Genomic DNA, 19466 nt, shown 5'->3' with positions numbered 1-19466 from the left:
GTTGGATCATGGATTCACAAGATGCAACTCGGATCACTGCGTCTACACGAGAATTTGGGAAATGGGAAATTCATCATCCTAATGTTGTATGATGATGACATGTTGATTGCAAGTGCTAACATGCAGGACATCAAAGACCTAAAAGAGGAGCTGTCCAAATCTTTTTCAATGAAAGATTTAGGTGCTGCAAAGAGGATACTTGGTATGAAAATATCAAGGGACAGGACGAAGAAGACAATAAAGCTATCTCAAGAAGATTACATCAAGAAGGTACTAGAAAGGTTTGCAATGAAAAATGCAAAACCAGTTTCTAAACCTTTGGCTGGTCATTTTAAACTAACGAAGGATATGTGTCCAAAGACACAAGAGGAGATAGCCTATATGTCTAAAGTTCCATATGCTGCAGCGGTAGGTTCTCTAATGTATGCTATGGTCTGGACAAGGCCAGACATTGCACATGCAGTGGGAGTTGTGAGTAGGTTCATGGACAACCCAGGTAAAGAGCATTGGCAAGCTGTGAAGTGGATACTTAGGTATCTAAAAGGGACAACAACAAATGCTTTGTATTTTGGAGGAACTGATATTTTTCTAGAAGGGTATGCTGATGCAGATATGGCAGGTGACAAAGATACTCGAAGGAGAACTACTGGCTATGTGTTCACGGTTGGAGGCACAGCAGTAAGCTGGGCTTCAAAGCTGCAGAAAGTGGTTTCACTTTCTACCACGGAAGCAGAGTATGTAGCAATGAAGGAGGCAAGCAAAGAAATTCTGTGGCTTCACAGATTCTTAGAAGAGCTTGGATTCAAACAAGACAATTGTGTCTTGTACAGTGATAGCCAAAGAGCTATCCATCTTGCGAAGAACTCAGTCTTTCATTCAAGGACAAAGCACATTGAGGTGAGATATCACTTCATACGCACTCTTTTGGAAGAAGGACAACTAAAGCTAGGAAAGGTGCATACAAGTGAAAATCCTGCAGACATGTTTACAAAGGTGGTCAACAAGGAGAAGTTGAGTTTTTGCTCATCTTCAATCGGCATTCAAGGATAAGAAGCCAGAATGGAAAGCAGTCACAGGTTTGGTTTGGAGATCAGTCTCCAAGTGGGAGATTGTTAAGTATGGAGCCTGATTTACCCTTGTAATTTTCTGTGGTAAAAGCGCACATTTGTAAGGCCCCCATTATGAGGAGAAGCCATCGTGCGTGAAGGAAAATCACTCACCGGAAACCAAAATTTTCACAGACAAGAATCAGGGGCAACTTTAAAGGCCTCGGGGGCAGAGGCCCCCGATACTTTTTTTTTGCCGGAATATTCTTTTTCACCGGAATATTATGGCCGGACGGCGGCCGAAAAGTGGTCGGAAAACAACCGGTCGGTTGGCCGGTGGTTGGAAGTCAATGGCCAGTGGCCAGTGGCCGAATTCAAAAGCAGACTTGTCTTCTCAAGGGCGTCCACACATGGGCGGATTGGAGGGTCCGATTTGGACTTATTCGCACAAGGGCGGCTACACATGGCTGTCTCTCATAAGAGAGGGCAGCCCTTTTGGCCTATAAAAGGAGGCCATTTCTACACACATCTCATAGTGTGAAGTTGATGCAACAAGGTGAGTGTGAGGTGGTGAGAGTGAAGCAAGGCGGGAGATCCATTAAGGGTATAATCCCTTTGTAAACTACTTTTTGTTTTGAAGTACTAAAGCCATTGAGTGGCTGCTTTCCCGTGGACGTAGCCCACATTGGGTGAACCACGTATATTGTGTGTACTCTCTCTCTCTCTCTCTCTCTCTCTACTCTATAATCTCGTGTATATAAATTTGTCTCTCTCCATTAAGTAATCTACTCAATTATCTATTTAGCTACGTCTTATTTCCTAACAGGTATGAGCAATCGACTGTGGAATGGAAAACTTGGAAAACACTGTTTAATGATGCTCTCCAACTCAATGATATTCATGAGCTGAAAGAGGAGATACAGAGGATCTGGCTGTGTATGGGTCAGTGGAAGATTCAGATCAGAGGCCTTACCAAGATCACCAATCACTAGCTGCACCTTACTGTTGAGTCCTCTAAACTGCCTGAAAGGGATATTGCAGCTAAGGAAGGCCTCGCACCACAATATAGAAAGATGGCTGAGATTCTTTTTGAAGCTCGGGTCAGAACCAATCAGCCTCTTCCAGAAGGATGGATCCATACTGCTTCGCATTGTCACAAGCTGGCCAGAACTAGGATCACCAAAGGCAGACGCACGCTCTATGATCCTGAAACCAAAACCTATCATTCTCTTACGCCTTATGAAGTGGAGATGACAACATAAAGGTGGGATCAGCTTGAGCAGGAGGCCATTTACTGGCTCATTCAGAAGGAGAATACTGGCACTAGGACTTCTTAGACGCCATCCAAGCCAAAGGGTAAATAGAAGCTGGTTCGGGGGAAGGATACTCAGTAGTTCCATCTCAAAATTCAGTTGGAGGCTTTTCCTTCTTGGCTGGAAGGTTGATATCATTTTTTGTAGATGATGAGAGCTCTATGTTACCATATACATGTGGTAGTGATGTGAGTGAACACACTAGGACCGCCGGGGAATTTTTTCCCTCTTTAGGAGGTTTTTTCCCACGTGCATTGTATATTCGCCCATCACTCTAGGGCTATCTATCTTTCCATTGCACACTAAGTAACACACTCTCTATTGTGTGCCTTCAGCTTCCTTCGTCTTCTCCAAGCTGTGTGTGTTTCTCTGCAACCCTAATTCCAACAATTGGTATCAGAGCAGGTCACGTCCTCCCGGGCTTAGTCGCCAGCTGCTCCAGCACACGCCTGCTCACTTTCTCCGATTTCAGTGAGCTTTGGCAAGCGTTCGCAAGTCGACAAATATTTTGGGTGAACTCAAAGAGCCCGTTCTGCTCAGAATTTTGATTTGGGCTCATTTCGGCCTCTCCGTTTCCACTACAGGCAGTAATGCACAGGCTATTTCGTCATTTTGTGCAGAATTTCTGTCAGTGCCGTTTTCTACATAACAATTGCCTTATAGTCTTCTACGGTTTGTGCTATATAGCACAAGTTGTTCCCGCTCCATTTCTCCTATTTTCAGGCAGTTTTCACATCAGGTGCAACATTTACCATGGCTGTTGACAACAACAACACAGATGTGTTCAAGATGTTTGCTGCTGAGGACAGGTTGGATGGGGACAACTACCCTATGTGGGCTTATATGATGCAACATGTTCTTGTGTCAAAGGGTGTCTGGAACATTGTGCGGGGCATTGATGTACGTCCTGGTTGTGAGGATGTAGGTGATGTTGAGGATGTTGCAGGTCTTGATGCAAGGATTGCAGCTGTTAGAGTTGTTTTGCCTATGGCAGAACAAGCTCGTTGGGATGTTAAGGATGCGCAGGCTCATGCATTGATTGCGTTGTCTATGAAGCGCACCATTTTTTCTCACATCCGTTCAGCAAAAACTGCACAATAGGCTTGGGATATTCTAGCAGGTCTTTATGCAAGCCGCAATGAGGCTAAAATTGCTTTGCTGCGTAAAGAGCTGGAGTCGAAGATTATGCATGAGGAAGATGATATGAACACTTTCCTTGCTAGTGTCAAGGATATCAATGAGTAACTTATTTCTGCAGGTGAAGTTATTTCAGACAGTTCCCTTGTGCAGACTGTTCTTGATGCCTTACCAGACTTTTGCTAGTACTTGGAGACTTATGACCCAAGGAAATCCAGAAGTTGTCAAGTTTGATGCATTATGCACATTGCTGCTGCAAGAGTCACTTTTCAGAAAAAACAGGACTAGACAGCGTGCAGTTGAACAGGCTTTTATTGCTTCTCAAAGAAAGGGTGGTAACAACAATGCAACCACTTCTTATGGTTCTGCTGCGAGTGGCAAAAATTATGTTCCTAATGCTTTTGCTGGCAGAACTTTGTCTGGAAATTCTGGTGATAAGGGCAAAAAGAAGATGCGTTGCCATTATTGTAAAGCCAATGATCACTTGATCAAGTCGTGTCCTAAGTTGAAGGCCAAAGAGGCTAAGAATAAAGAGGGTGGCTCCACTCCAAATGCTGGTTCCACTACAAATGCAGCCATTGTTGAGTCTTCTATGAAAGGAGACTGTGTTGCTGATGTTGATGCAGAATGGGCTTTTAGCGCAAAGTGCACTTACAATCCTGCTGTCCATGATGCATGCTTGTCAGTTGCTGTAGATTCACATGTGTGGTATTTCGACAATGGTGCTACAAAGCACATTACCTCACATCGTTAATTGTTTACCTATCTCGAGTCTCTCCCTCATGGGAATTCAGTCACTTGTGCCAACAACGCCTCTTATCCAGTTCAGGGAGTTGGAAACATTGTGCTCACTGTTGCTAATGGAAGTTCCTTCACACTTGTTGATGCACTTTATGTACATGGGATCAAGAAGAATCTCTTGTCTGTATCCGCACTTGCTAGACTTGGACTTGTAGTCAAATTTGTGGATGACAGATGTATAGTTCATGATCTCAGTTTTGGTGATGAAATTTTTGCATCTGGCCTTTTGTGTCGTGGGCTGTATAAGCTCACTTTGTCTGACAAGTGTGGAAAAAACTTTGCAAATGTTGTTGCAGATTCAAGGGCTATTTCATATGCAAAACTTTGGCATGCACGTTTTGGTCATCTGAATTTTACCAGTTTACTGCGTTTGCAGAAATTTGATATGGTTGCTTCTTTTCCGCCTCTTGAAGCACCTGTCAAACATGTTTGTGAAGGCTGTATTTTGGGTAAGATGCAGCGTTCTAAGTTTTCAAAGGATGGTTCAGTTCGGGCCACATGCAGGTTGCAGCTTGTGCATAATGATGTTTGTGGGCCCATGCAAACTCTGTCCTTGGGCAATTACCTGTACTTCGTGACTTTCATGTATGATTACTCCAGGCATGCATGGGTATTTCCGCTTAAAGCGAAGTCCGAAGTTTTTATGTGCTTTAAACAATTTCTGGCTATGGCTGAAAATGTCTCGAAATGTACTATGAGCACCCTCCGTTCCGATCGAGGGGGGGAGTATATGTCTCATGAATTTAAGCATTTCCGGCTAGTCGTGGGATAAAACACCAATGTACAGTGCCTTATACGCCTCAGCAAAATGGTGTTGCTGAGAGGAAAAACAGGTCACTGACGGAAATGGCACGATGTATGGTCAGAAGTCAAGCTTTACCGCATTCTTTTTGGCTTGAGGCCATCATGTGTGCCACTTATGTACTTAACAGGTGTCCTACGAAATCTTTGCATGCTATTACTCCATATGAAGCATGGCATGATAGAAAGCCTTCTATTCAGCACATGCGTGTTTTTGGTTGTTTGGCTTATGCTTTGGTGCCACAAGTGCAGCGCAGAAAATTGGATGATAAGGCTGTCAAATGTATTTTTGTTGGTTATAGTGCTGAAAGCAAAGGTTACAGGTTGTATCATCCGCAAACAAAACGTATTCTGGTTTCTCGGGATGTAGTGTTTGTGGAAGATTCTGTTCAGCCCTTGCTGTCATATACTAGGGACAATAATGTAAGCTCACAGGACATTTATGACACTTTGTTGCCTCTTTTCAGTGGTGGAAATACGAATGTAAGTTCCAATGAGGAAAATGTACAGCCTATGGGGGTTTCTGAAAATGTTTTAGATCAGCCTATTACTGATGCAGATGTACATGATGTACTTGATGAGGAAAGGGATGAAAATGAGTAGGCTAGAGGTATGCGAAAATGGCTGGTGCACACTTTGTGTGATAGTAAATTGGATGCACCTTCATCTAGTCGTACTCGTTCAGGCTCTCGCCATGCATCTTATGCATGAGATTGTTATGCTTTGGCTGTGTCTAGTTTACATGATGTCGAGGAGCCTCTGTCTTTTGATGAAGCACATAATTCAAAAAATTGGATGGCTGCCATGCAATCAGAATATGATGCACTTATAGAAAATGACACATGGACTTTATGTGATTTGCCTCCTGGCAAAAAGGCCATTGGTACGAAGTGGGTTTACAAGTTGAAACGCAAGCCGGATGGTGAGATCGATCGCCATAAGGCTCGACTTGTTGCAAAGGGTTATGCACAACAAAAGGGCATAGATTTTGAAGAGAATTTTTCTCCCACTTGTCGTATGAATACTGTGCGTTTTCTATGTGCATTGGCAACTCATTTTGGTTGGGATGTACATCAATCAGACATTGTTACTGCTTTCTTGAATGGTGACATATTTGAGGAAGTTTAGGTAACGCAGCCTCGCGGTTTTGTCATAAAAGGACAAGAGTACAAAGTGTGCAGATGTAAGAAGGCTTTGTATGGGTTGAAGCAATCTCCTCGTGCTTGGTATGAGAAAGCTGACACTCATTTGGTTAAACGAGGCTTTCGTAACAGTCCAACAGAAAGCACATTGTATGTAAAGCGTGAGGATGATGTATTTCTCATTGTGGTTCTTTATGTCGATGATTTGCTGATCACTGGACCAAATGAGAGACATATTACTGAATTTAAGGCTGATTTGAATGCTACTTTCAAGATGAAAGATTTGGGACTGTTGCATCATTACTTGGGTATATAGTTTAAGCAGTGTGATGGTGGTATTGCCTTGTGTTAGAAAAGTTACATAGAGACATTTCTATGTAAGTTTGGACTTGAGGATTGCAAACCTATTGCCACTCCCATGGAAACACGTTTGAAGTTGAGTCTACATGATGCTGGTGATCCTGCTAATGTCACTCTTTACCAAACTGCTGTTGGTTGCCTCATTTATGTATGCAACACAAGGCCGGATATTCAGTTTGCAGTCTCACAGGTCAGCAGATTTATGCTTAGCCCAGGGTCTAAGCATTGGCAGGCTGTCAAGAGGATTTTCCGCTACCTTAGTGGCACTTTACATCTTCACTTGTTTTATCCCAAGGGGGGATCATTGCCGCCAGACTTACATGCTTTTTCGGACTCAGATTGGGTTGGTTGTTTTGACACGCGGGTGTCCACAAGTGGTTTTTGTTTCATGCTTGGCAGTTCATGTATATCATGGTTGAGCGAAGCAACCTACTGTGGCCACTTCGAGTTGTGAGGCAGAGTACAGGGCAGTCTTCACAGCTACGGTTGAGTGTGTATGGCTCAGATGCCTTATGGCTGATTTGGGTGTTGGACAGGACACTGCCAACACTATCTACAATGACAGTCAGAGAGCATTGGCAGTTGCGAGGAACCCAGTTTTCATGCTCGCACAAAGCACATTGAGGTGCATTACCACTATGTCAGGGAGAGGCTCTCAGCAGGAGAGATCAGCTTGGCTTATGTGCCAACACAGGACAACCTTGCAGATCTTTTCACAAAGGCATTGTCTCGTGAGAAGCTTGAAGCTTTCCACAAAGCTTTGGGCTTACTCCCCTTTGTGGACTGATCGTGTCCTCAGGGCATGGCACTTCCCTTTACTCATGTGCCAGCTCTCGTTCACCGCATCACTCCAGGGGGGATGTGTTACCATATACATGTGGTAGTGATGTGTGTGAACACACTAGGACCGCCGGGGAATTTTTTCCCCTCTTTAGGAGGTTTTTTCCCCCATGCATTGTATATATGCCCATCACTCTAGGGCTATCTATCTTTCCATTGCACACTAAGTAACACACTCTCTATTGTGTGCCTTGAGCTTCCTTCGTCTTCTTCAAGATGTGTGTGTTTCTCTGCAACCATAATTCCAACAATCTACACTGACCTTTCTAGCCGGCTCTTTATCATTGGGCAAGTCCAATCTCCAACATCAGAAGCAAACAATGGATTTTTCAGCTTCAAATCAAATGAGACAGGGGAATTTTTCAGAAATTTTGGAACCTTGCCAAAATTCAAGAAAGGAGGAAGGATGTAGACGACTGAGACAATTTCACTAGGTGGGAATGCTCTCTTATGAGACGGACAGTGAATCAATCAGTAATTACTACGGTAATTACCATGGTAAACCCAAGGCATATAAATGGGGCCCATTACATTGTAATCGGGTTAGCATAATCAGGTTATCATTTTGGCGGCATTTGTTGGCAATTGTACTTGAGTTGTCAATCATTGGCAGTTGTTGCCGGTTGTGCACTGTCTATCCTTTTGTTCATAAGCCATATCGTACTCATTGTAATTACAATACAACAATATATTCTAGTTATACTTACTCTAAACTCAGTAATCTGAATTTGAATCTGAAATCTGAATATCATTCTCAGTACATAGTCTGGTTCTTATTCCAGTAGGTGTATTCCAGTTCAGTTTCTGTTCCTTTGTCCAGTCTACTGACTGAAATAATACATCACCAGTAGGCTAAAATCTTCTAACACAGGAATTAGCTATCTCAAGAGATCAACTCCAATTCCACTCACAGACTAATCACAGTGAGGTATAGGGGGATGGGAACGGAGGGAGATTTTTGAGGAAACATTTTAGGGAGCTTTTTCTAGATTCTTTCTCAACTAAGAAAAAATAAAAAAAGATCCCTCTTGGAGCGAGCCTTAGGAGGGAGCTTTTTTCCTTCTCTCTCTCTCTCTCTATCTCTCTCTCTCTCTCTCTCTCTATCTCTCTCTTTGTTCCTCCCTCCCCTCCATCTCTCTATCTATCTCTTTCTCTCTCTTCCATCTATGTGTGTGTGTGTGTGTCTTGCTCTCTCGCTATCCCCCCCCCTCTCTCTCTCTCATATATATACATATATATACAATCTATATATACATGTAACATATGCATATACATACATACATATATTTATATATATACATGTGTGTGTGCGCGCATGTACATGCGTGCACGTATGCGTGTACAATGTATATATATATACACTTAATTATTCATTTATTTATATGTATATATGTGTGTGTGCGTGTATATATCTACATATATATATATATGTATATACAGATATAGATATATATATTCCTCTCTCTCTCTCTCTCTTTGTGCAAAGTTGGGACTAAGGTATCTACTTAAGTACTATATATGGGATAAAAACGAGCTAATGCTGATTCCATGGTGCTACATGCTTTTAATGAGAATGCACATCATGACAATATTATCAATTTCCTCATGTCCTAACAAATGAAATAAGTGATTTTCAAGGGACAGCATGCTAGACACAAGTTTAATTACTTTGAATTTTGTGAATGAGGTATGTGAGGTCCCCACCCCGTCGTATCAAACAACGGATCTGATGGTAAACCTGGTGGCCACTAGATCTATAGCGGAAGCAAACAAAATGGTTCAGGGTTCGACTAGTGGACGATCTCTCTTCACAAAGTGAGTCGAGTTCGAGCCTACTAGCAAGGAGATCTAGCTCCACCTCGCAGGGGAAGCGTACTTAACTATCTAGTGATCCTATGACCCACCTTCCAAGAGGAGAGAAGCCTCGAGTTCCTTTTTCCCCATGTTTCAGAGGCACGTACTCTCGAGAATTCCCCGCTCTAGGGGCAATGAGCGTTACTAATATCGAGTAAGCACTATGGGGAAAGAGAGTTCCCGACCAATCGGGACCACCCATCTCGTAGGCATTGGCAACCTGAGCCAAGCCCCCACTTTCCACCCCCACACTCACACTTCCTCGTGTGACCTAATTACTACCACAAAGGTTGTTCAACATAAATATTCCTTGTTTAATTCCGAATCACATGGTTCGTTAAAACAGCCCTTCAATCAGTATTGCAAACAACACCAAGACAGAATTCTAGGAAAAATTCTACTCAAACTTATTCATAAAAATTCCAATGTTCTGGAGGTACAACATTCCCCCTCCAGCGAGAGTTCACTCCTCCCGTTGTCGCCTAGCTGCCCATACAACTAGGTATGTCCACCGCATAGAAATCACGTCATGGACACTCCCACCACATAGAAAGCAAGACGTGGGTTCCCAACGCATAGAAAGCAAGTCGTGGGTATCCACCGCATAGAAAGCATGTCGTGGATTCAAGAGTCCTAACGAGGAACTCTGCCCCCTGTGATCAGTAGGGGGGTCAGGATTGATTCAACATTGGAAATAAAATGAACATGTCGAGCTAAATTTTCCCTAGCAAACATTCTTTGCTCTTGCAAACAGCATACCCATCAGACATTACCTTCCTACTTTAGAACTTAATGTACAATGATTTCAATGCCGAGGTTTCCGTCGGATTTCTCCAACATGTTTGGGGATATGAGCATTTCTAACTAGCGTATGCAATGTTAATTTAAACAACTTGAATAAAAATATGATCTACCTCTTCCACTTCTTCATCGATGGCCCGTGAGATGGCCGGTATTTGCTCGTCCATGGGAGCCTTCCCCTTTCCGTTGACATTGCTCGTTCCTGCTTCGCGATCATGGGCACCACCGAAGCGCCTCCTCTTAACCGGGGCCATTTCTCACTACTTTAAATGATTAGCTTGGAGAAGGAGCTAAGGTTCACAAGCATCATAACAGTCCAATGGGTAGATTAGTGACATCAATTAATCCCTCCTATATGAGAGTCTAGATTTCTTTCATAAGCAATCATTAAGGATGGCACATAATCCAATGGGAACCGGCTCTAAGATAATTATTCGGCTTGCATGATCAAGAATAATTAAGATTTCACTATTAGAACTACCAGAGAATTGGATTAAGTATGATTAAACTATTTCCTAGCAATTAGATGATGCAGATTTACCCTATGCATATGTGTGAGGAAAAAACAATTCTTAGAGACTTAATGACAGATTAATTTCTCCTTAATCACGTCTTAATGCATAAGAAAAAAATGAATTCAATTAAGCTGGAATGTTAATGAGTGATTACAATAGTGATTCTCTTCAATGTGCACAAATACTAGCTTACCGATTAATTACTATGCTATCTAGAGAGAGAAGATTATGATAATTATGCTCTAATCATTAATCGAGAGTGAAGAATGGCTGATAATTCAGCTATGGAATGATGATTTACATAATAGAGTATGAATAAGGAGAATTTAGAAAGTAGTCATAGAGATTTTCGACTAGGAATAGGCATAATGTACGAGAAATTTTGATGGTAGAGAAAGGAATTTACAGATAGCATTAATTAAACTATCGTTACCGTGATTAAGAGCTGGTAATATTCTCAATTTTCTGATCTAATCGAGCTTCTTGAGATGAAAATTTGGCAGCACCTGCCTCCTTGCTTCTTCTTCAATAGGTGTGTGATCCGGCAGCACCTTCCCAATGTGTGTGGGTGTGTGTGTATGCACTATGTGTGTGTGTGTGATCATAAGTGTGTGTGTGTGTGTGTGTGTGTATATGCAGGTCTTTAAATAGGCTTCTACAGGCTGAAAATCGATCTGGGTTGCTAAATGCATCTGGGAGCTTCTCTAGTTAAGCATGGCAAGTCCAGTTCTCTGCCCACCAAGTGTCAGGTTGGCTTGGTTAACTGGTTCTGAGACTGAGTTGCAGGCTTGGCAGCTTTCCCAAGACTCCCACAAAGCAAGAGGGCGCCCCCTAGCTGCTAAAGCTGATCTGGAGTGGCCTGGGACCTGTTCCCACACAGTCCCGGGCCCCCGGTGCCTCCCCGAACAATTTTTAGGAAATTTGGTTCTATGCTAAAACGGGTCATACGAATCGGATTTTGATGCCGTAAATTGCCATATGAAGCTCTAACTACGGCGTACTAGCCCGAGTACCTGCCATATTTAGCAGCCCTCGGGGTCCGAAAATGCATTTTTTTTCAAATTCGAGGTACGGGTGCAGTTTTTCGAGACGGTCGAGACTGGACGGTTCGGGTGACCAAAAACTTACTATTCTTGGAAATTTTTCACAAAAATGATTTTAATTCACATTTTGAAGCTTTATAACATTCTAAACATCATGGCACTGACAGAATCTAGAAAACTGCTAAAAATAGTAACTTATTCCATTGTATTCATTTCGTGGTACAAGGGTGCTCTTGTGATCGGGTCAGAGACCTTACAACCTCCCCAACGTGAAAAATTTGAGATTTCCTCATCTCAAGAATGAGTTTGGGTAATCTTTTAAGAGAGTCGATTCGTCTTCCCAAGTTGCATCTTCTTCAGGGTAATCCTTCCACTTTACCAGATGCTCCGTGATAGTTCTGTTGCGTAATTTTCTTTCCCTTGTTTCAAGTACATAGTCAGGTTGGAGCTCGAGAACTCCTTGTGCTGGCATGACTATCTGATCTGAGTCCAAGAATTGATCGGGATTGGGAATATAGGGTTTGAGTAAGCTGACATGGAATACATCACGAACCTTCAAGTTTGCAGGTAACTTTAGCTTGTAGGCTTGGTCACTCACAACCTTAATGATCTCGAATGGTCCACAGTACCTTGGGCTAAGCTTCTTATATCTGCCTAGCGACAAATTGCTTTTCTTTGGTCGGACTCGCAAAAAAACTTTATCCCCTTCTTTGAAAGTCCTTTCCGAACGATTCTTATCTGCATAGTGCTTCTGCCTATCCTGAGCTGCCTGGATGTCCTGGCGAATAGCTCTAGTCTGTGCTTCCATATCTTCTAACATCTTTCTAGAGGCTTCTACTCTGATGGTTGGATCTGAAAAGTTCAGTGGTGCTAAACAGTCCTGTCCATAAAGAGCTTTGAAAGGTGACATTCCAATGCTTCTGTGTTCGGAAGAGTTATAAGCATATTCTACCAAAGGTAGATATTGTAACCACTTCTTTGGTTCTTGCGAACAATAGGCTCTGAGAATGTCCTCGATGACTTGATTAACTCTTTCGGTTTGCCCGTCAGTCTGCGGATGATATGCTGTGCTGAAGGCTAATTGTGACCCAATAGATTGGAAAAGAGAGGTCCAAAATTTTGATGTAAACTTGGCATCTCTATCACTGACAATACGCTTGGGTAGACCATGTAGCCTGAAAATCTCCTTGATGAATACCCGACTAACATCTGAAGCAGTAAAGGTCGTCTTTACGGGTATTAGATGAGCCACTTTTGTGAGCATGTCAACAACCACGAAAACAGAATCATAACCTCCTGTAGAAGGTAACCCGGTAACAAAATCCATATTGATGCATTCCCACTTCATCTGGGGTATGTCAAGAGGTTGAAGTTGCCCTGGTAATTTGATCCTTTCGGCCTTTATCTGTTGACAAGAAAGACATTGCCTCACATATCAAAGTATGTCTCCTTTCATTCCAGACCAGAAATAACTCCTTTTGACGGCGTGAAGAGTTTTAGCATAGCCTGGGTGTCTGGATGTAGGGCTATCGTGTGATTCATATAGAATGGCCTTCTTTAAAGCTGGGTCTCTGGGTACACAGTGTCTATGTCTGTAGTAAAGACATCCTCCCATTAGAGACTAATCTTTCGCTTCAGGCATCTTATTCTGCTGGACTAATGAAGCCATACGTTGGTACTCTGGATCTTCGAGGGATGCTTCTTTGATTCTATCCCAGATAGGGTTATTTGGAATAGAGATAGCTCCGAGAAACGATTTTCGGCTAAGACCATCTGCAACTGCATTTTCCTTCCTTGGTCTATACTTTATGTCAAGGTCATATCCTGTAATAGCTCTATCCATCGCCGTTGTCGCATATTGAGAATGGGTTGAGTAAAAATCCACTTTAAACTCTTGTGGTCTGTAACCAACTGAAACTTGCGTCCAAGAAGATAATGTCTCCATAACTTCAGTGCATGTATAACTGCTAAAAGTTCCAAGTCATGAGTAGGATAGTTCTTCTCATGATCTCTCAGCTTTCGCGAAGTATACGCCACCGGTCTTCCTTCTTGAGTAAGAACTCCGCCTAGAGTGAATTTGCTAGCGTCGGTCGCTACTTCAAATTCCTTACTGAAATCTGGAAGCTTTAAAATAGGAGCTGAGACCAAGAATTCTTTTAGCTTAGCAAAACTAGACTCGTGCTCGGTCTTTCAATCGATCCTCATTCCTTTCTTCAGGAGTTCCGTCAAAGGTGCAGCAATACGTGCATAATCCTTGACAAAAATCCTGTACCATCCCGTTATTCCAAGAAATCCCCTTACTTCGCTGACAGTGGATGGTTGAGGCCAGTCAACGATGTCCTTGACTTTGTCTGGGTCTACTGAAATCCCTTCAGCCGAAATGACAAATCCAAGATAGTTGACCTTTGGTGAGCAAAAAGTGCACTTGCTCTCCTTAGCGTAAAGCTGGTGTTCTCGAAGGAGATCAAGTACTTTGCGAACATGTTCCTTGTGATCTGCTTCATTCTTAGAATAGACTAGAATGTCATCAAAGAAAACCAAGACAAAATCATCCAGGTAAGGTCTAAAAATATCCTGCATAAGTCGATTGAAGCTTGCAGGAGCATTTGTTAGACCAAAAGACATTACTGTGAATTCGTAGTGCCCATACCTAGTATTGAAAGCTGTCTTCGGAATATCTGATTCCTTGATCCTGATTTGGTAATATCCTGACCTTAGATCTATCTTTGTAAATATTTTGGCGCCGTGGAGTCTGTCCAAAAGTTCGTCAATCCTTGGAATTGGATACTTGTTCTTGACAGTTACCTGGTTCAGTCCACAATAGTCTATGCATAGCCTTAAAGTCCCATCCTTCTTCTTTTGGAAAAGAACTGGAGCACCCCAAGGAGAAGTATTGGGTCGAATGAATCCTTGCTCAATAAGTTGCCTAAGTTGTTCTTTGAGTTCGATGGCCTCCGGAAGTGACATTTTATAAGGTCTCTTTGAGATAGGCTCACACCCAGGGATAGTCTCGATCTCATGATCTACCTCTCTGTGTGGTGGAAGATTCGTAAGGTCCTCGGGGAATACATCATCATACTCTCTCAACGAGTTTGGTCGAAGTGAGGTATCTGATTGGTCCACCTTGTTGAGTTTAACTGCATATATTTGCTGACCCTTCCTTAGTCCCTTCAAGAGTCTGCTGGCCTTAACTAGAGTAGCCTTAGGTCTCCCGTTTTCCCCCTGGATTAAGGCTTCATTTCCCAAGTTATCTGTAAAGGTAAAATTCCCTTGTGCACAATGTATGTGGGCCCTATTTTGCTTTAGCCAGTCCATCCCTAGTATCCCATCAAAGAATCCTAAGGGTAAGGTTCGAAATTGGGCAGAAGTTGGGTGTCCCCCTAAATCAAAGTCAATTTTGCCTGCAGAGTGTTGAGATACTACCTCCTTGCCGTTTGCTAACTCGACAACTAGTTTGCTTGACGGATACTTATCTAGCTTAAGCTTTCTCATGCATCTGGGTGAAAGAAATGAAAGAGTACTGCCACAATCTATAAGGAAGTTAACTTGTTCACCTCTGAGAGATCCTGGCGTATGAATGACTGCGTATTGCTCGCAACCATTGGGATTGTCAATTGCATCATGTAGGGTTGCTCTCTCCACTGCTTCATCACCCACAGTTGGTTGTACCACTGCGGCATTCACTCTGGCGGTAGCTCCACGCCCTCGCCCTCTGTTCATTCTTCCGCGTCCTCCTCTTCCATTAGCTTGGCCACGCCCACGGGTATTCAAGGGTATGGCATTGGCGTTGGTTGCATGAATGTTCCTGGGGCAATTGGATCTGTAATGTCCATGCTCGCCGCAACCATAGCATCGAACATCAGGGAACTCCATGGTTGTGGTGGTAGCCACAATAGGGTGCTGGTTATAGGTTTGGTTGGCTGGTTTGTTGTCCCAAGCAGTGTTCCTAGCCCTCTTTGCCCAATGATTCCTCCTATTCTGATTGGCCTTTTGTACTTCGAGAGCTAGAGGTTTAGCCCTCAACAAGGCATCCTGAAGTGTTGACGGCCTGAGAGCCTCCAGCCGAGTGTTCAAGGGATCGATTAGTCCTTGATAGAACCTTGCCACCTGTTGTTCCAAGGTCATCTTAGGAGCATATCTCCGAAGAGTGACAAACTTTGCATAGTATTCTTTGACCGTTGAATTCAGCTGCCGAAGTGAAAAGAATTCATTCATTCTCAAGGTCCTATAGGCAGGTGGTAAATAACGTCCCATTATCGCAGCTTTGATGTCTTCCCAGGACTGGGAAGATCCCTTAATATCCATGTCCCTGCAATGTTGCTTCCACCATATCTTGGCATCGCCAGTCAGGCGGAACATCGCAAGCATGGTTTGATTTACGGGTTGGGTTCCCGCAGCTTCAAAGTAATCGTCCATGGCTTCCATCCATACTTCCGCATCTCTCTCCACATTTGCCCCCTCGCCCTTAAAGATCGGAGGTTGGGCTTGCTTAAGGAGGAGCTTCTTCTCTTGCGCTGCCGAGTACAGAGCAACAGGCGGTACCTACATGGGTTATACGAAATTCTTGATACCATTACTTGAATTTCAAGAGACACGAGACTTTAATAAAAATTCAAAATTCCACTTTATCAAGAGACAGAGATTCAGAGACAAAAAGCACTTTATTGATGGAATTTTATTACAATCGAAACTCCTCAAGGTTTAGAATGACTGGTGACCGCTTATTACAAGGCTTTATGGATTTGCGTATAACATACGCCTAGGAAATGGTATTGACATGATGCACTACTTCATTCGTGTAATAGTTCTTATACACATTCTTGAGGGGATAATAAACTAAGATATCGGGCCGGAGTTCCGCTTTCAGTAATCCAAAGGTTTTGACTCGGTTTGCTGGAATCACATTGGTGACCTTCTCCAAGAGCCAGTCATTGATGGTTTGGTTGGAATTGCCCGAAACAGTCTGATCCAATCGTGTGGGCACCAAGTAGAATATCTTTATTACTCTCAACTCTTCTCCCCAACGTATCTTCTTCAATTCTGTAGCCAGACATCCTAGCTTCCGAGCGTTAATGTAGTAAACCCCTCCTGGAAATGTCCAATCAAGTTCCCATCCTTTATCAATGCGAGTGGAGTGTGGCGTATAAGCCTTCAACAGTATCTCCATGACATCTCGCCTGAACTGGTAAACAGGGGATCTTCGAGCTTGCTCATAAATAAGCTCAAACACTTGGAACTTCCGATATTCGAGCACGGGGTCGTCCTGCAACACCAATGCAAGGAATTCGGATCAACTACCTATATACATTCAGTTCCTTTTAAATGTTCAAACAATACGACTTTATTTTCCCAGCCTAACCTAGGCTCTAATACCAGGTGTGAGGTCCCCACCCCGTCGTATCAAACAACGGATCTGATGGTAAACCTGGTGGCCACTAGATCTATAGCGGAAGAAAAAAAAATGGTTCAGGGTTCGACTAGCGGACGATCTCTCTTCACAAAGTGAGTCGAGTTCGAGCCTACTAGCAAGGAGATCTAGCTCCACCTCGCAGGGGAAGCGTACTTAACTATCTAGCGATCCTATGACCCACCTTCCAAGAGGAGAGAAGCCTCGAGTGCCTTTTTCCCCATGTTTCAGAGGCACGTACTCTCGAGAATTCCCCGCTCTAGGGGCAATGAGCATTACTAATATAGAGTAAGCACTATGGGGAAAGAGAGTTCCCGACCAATCGGGACCACCCATCTCGTAGGCATTGGCAACCTGAGCCAAGCCCCCACTTTCCACCCCCACACTCACACTTCCTCGTGTGACCTAATTACTACCACAAAGGTTGTTCAACATAAATATTCCTTGTTTAATTCCGAATCACATGGTTCATTAAAACAGCCCTTCAACCAGTATTGCAAACAACACCAAGACAAAATTCTAGTAAAAATTCTACTCAAACTTATTCATAAAAATTCCAATGTTCTGGAGGTACAACATCCCCCCTCCAGCGAGAGTTCACTCCTCCCGTTGTCGCCTAACTACCCATACAACTAGGTATGTCCACCGCATAGAAAGCACGTCATGGACACTCCCACCGCAAAGAAAGCAAGACGTGGGTTCCCACCGCATAGAAAGCAAGTCGTGGGTATCCACCGCATAGAAAGCATGTCGTGGATTCAAGAGTCCTAACGAGGAACTCTACCCCCTGTGATCACTAGGGGGGTCAGGACTGATTCAACATTGGAAATAAAATGAGCATGTCGAGCGAAATTTTCCCTAGCAAACATTCTTTCCTCGTGCAAACAGCATACCCATCAGACATTACCTTCCTACTTTAGAACTTAATGTACAATGATTTCAATGCCGAGGTTTCCGTCGGATTTCTCCAACATGTTTGGGGATATGAGCATTTCTAACTAGCGTATGCAATGTTAATTTAAACAACTTGAATAAAAATATGATCTACCTCTTCCACTTCTTCATCGATGGCCCGTGAGATGGCCGGTATTTGCTCGTCCATGGGAGCCTTCCCCTTTCCGTTGACATTGCTCGTTCCTGCTTCGCGATCATGGGCACCACCGAAGCGCGTCCTCTTAACCGGGGCCATTTCTCACTACTTTAAATGATTAGCTTGGAGAAGGAGCTAAGGTTCACAAGCATCATAACAGTCCAATAGGTAGATTAGTGACATCAATTAATCCCTCCTATATGAGAGTCTAGATTTCTTTCATAAGCAATCATTAAGGATGGCACATAATCCTATGGGAACCGGCTCTAAGATAATTATTCGGCTTGCATGATCAAGAATAATTAAGATTTCACTATTAGAATTACCAGAGAATTGGATTAAGTATGATTAAACTATTTCCTAGCAATTAGATGATGCAGATTTACCCTATGCATATGTGTGAGGAAAAACCAATTCTTAGAGACTTAATGACGGATTAATTTCTCCTTAATCACGTCTTAATGCATAAGAAAAAAATGAATTCAATTAAGCTACAATGTTAATGAGTGATTACAATAGTGATTCTCTTCAATCTGCACAAATACTAGCTTACCGATTAATTACTATGCTATCTAGAGAGAGAAGATTATGATAATTATGCTCTAATCATTAATCGAGAGTGAAGAATGGCTGATAATTCAGCTATGGAATGATGATTTACATAATAGAGTATGAATAAGGAGAATTTAGAAAGTAGTCATAGAGATTTCCGACTAGGAATAGGCATAATGTACGAGAAATTTTGATGGTAGAGAAAGGAATTTACAGATAGCATTAATTAAACTGTCGTTACCGTGATTAAGAGCTGGTAATATTCTCAATTTTCTGATCTAATCGAGCTTCTTGAGATGAAAATTCGGCAGCACCTCCCTCCTTGCTTCTTCTTCAATAGGTGTGTGATCCGGCAGCACCTTGCCAATGTGTGTGGGTGTGTGTGTATGCACCGTGTGTGTGTGTGTGATCATAAGTGTGTGTGTGTGTGTGTGTATATGCAGGTCTTTAAATAGGCTCCTACAGGCTGAAAATCGATCTGGGTTGCTAAATGCATCTGGGAGCTTCTTTAGTTAAGCATGGCAAGTCCAGTTCTCTGCCCACCAAGTGTCAGGTTGGCTTGGTTAACTGGTTCTGAGACTGAGTTGCAGGCTTGGCAGCTTTCCCAAGACTCCCACAAAGCAAGAGGGCGCCCCCTAGCTGCTAAAGCTGATCTGGAGTGGCCTGGGACCTGTTCCCACACAGTCCCGGGCCCCCGGTGCCTCCCCGGACAATTTTTAGGAAATTTGGTTCTAGGCTAAAACGGGTCATACGAATCGGATTTT

This window comes from Adiantum capillus-veneris, chromosome 18 (genome assembly GCF_014529385.1).
Source record: "Adiantum capillus-veneris isolate H3 chromosome 18, ASM1452938v2, whole genome shotgun sequence".
NCBI classification, from domain to species: Eukaryota; Viridiplantae; Streptophyta; class Polypodiopsida; order Polypodiales; family Pteridaceae; genus Adiantum; species Adiantum capillus-veneris.
This window is presented reverse-complemented; position numbering follows the sequence as displayed.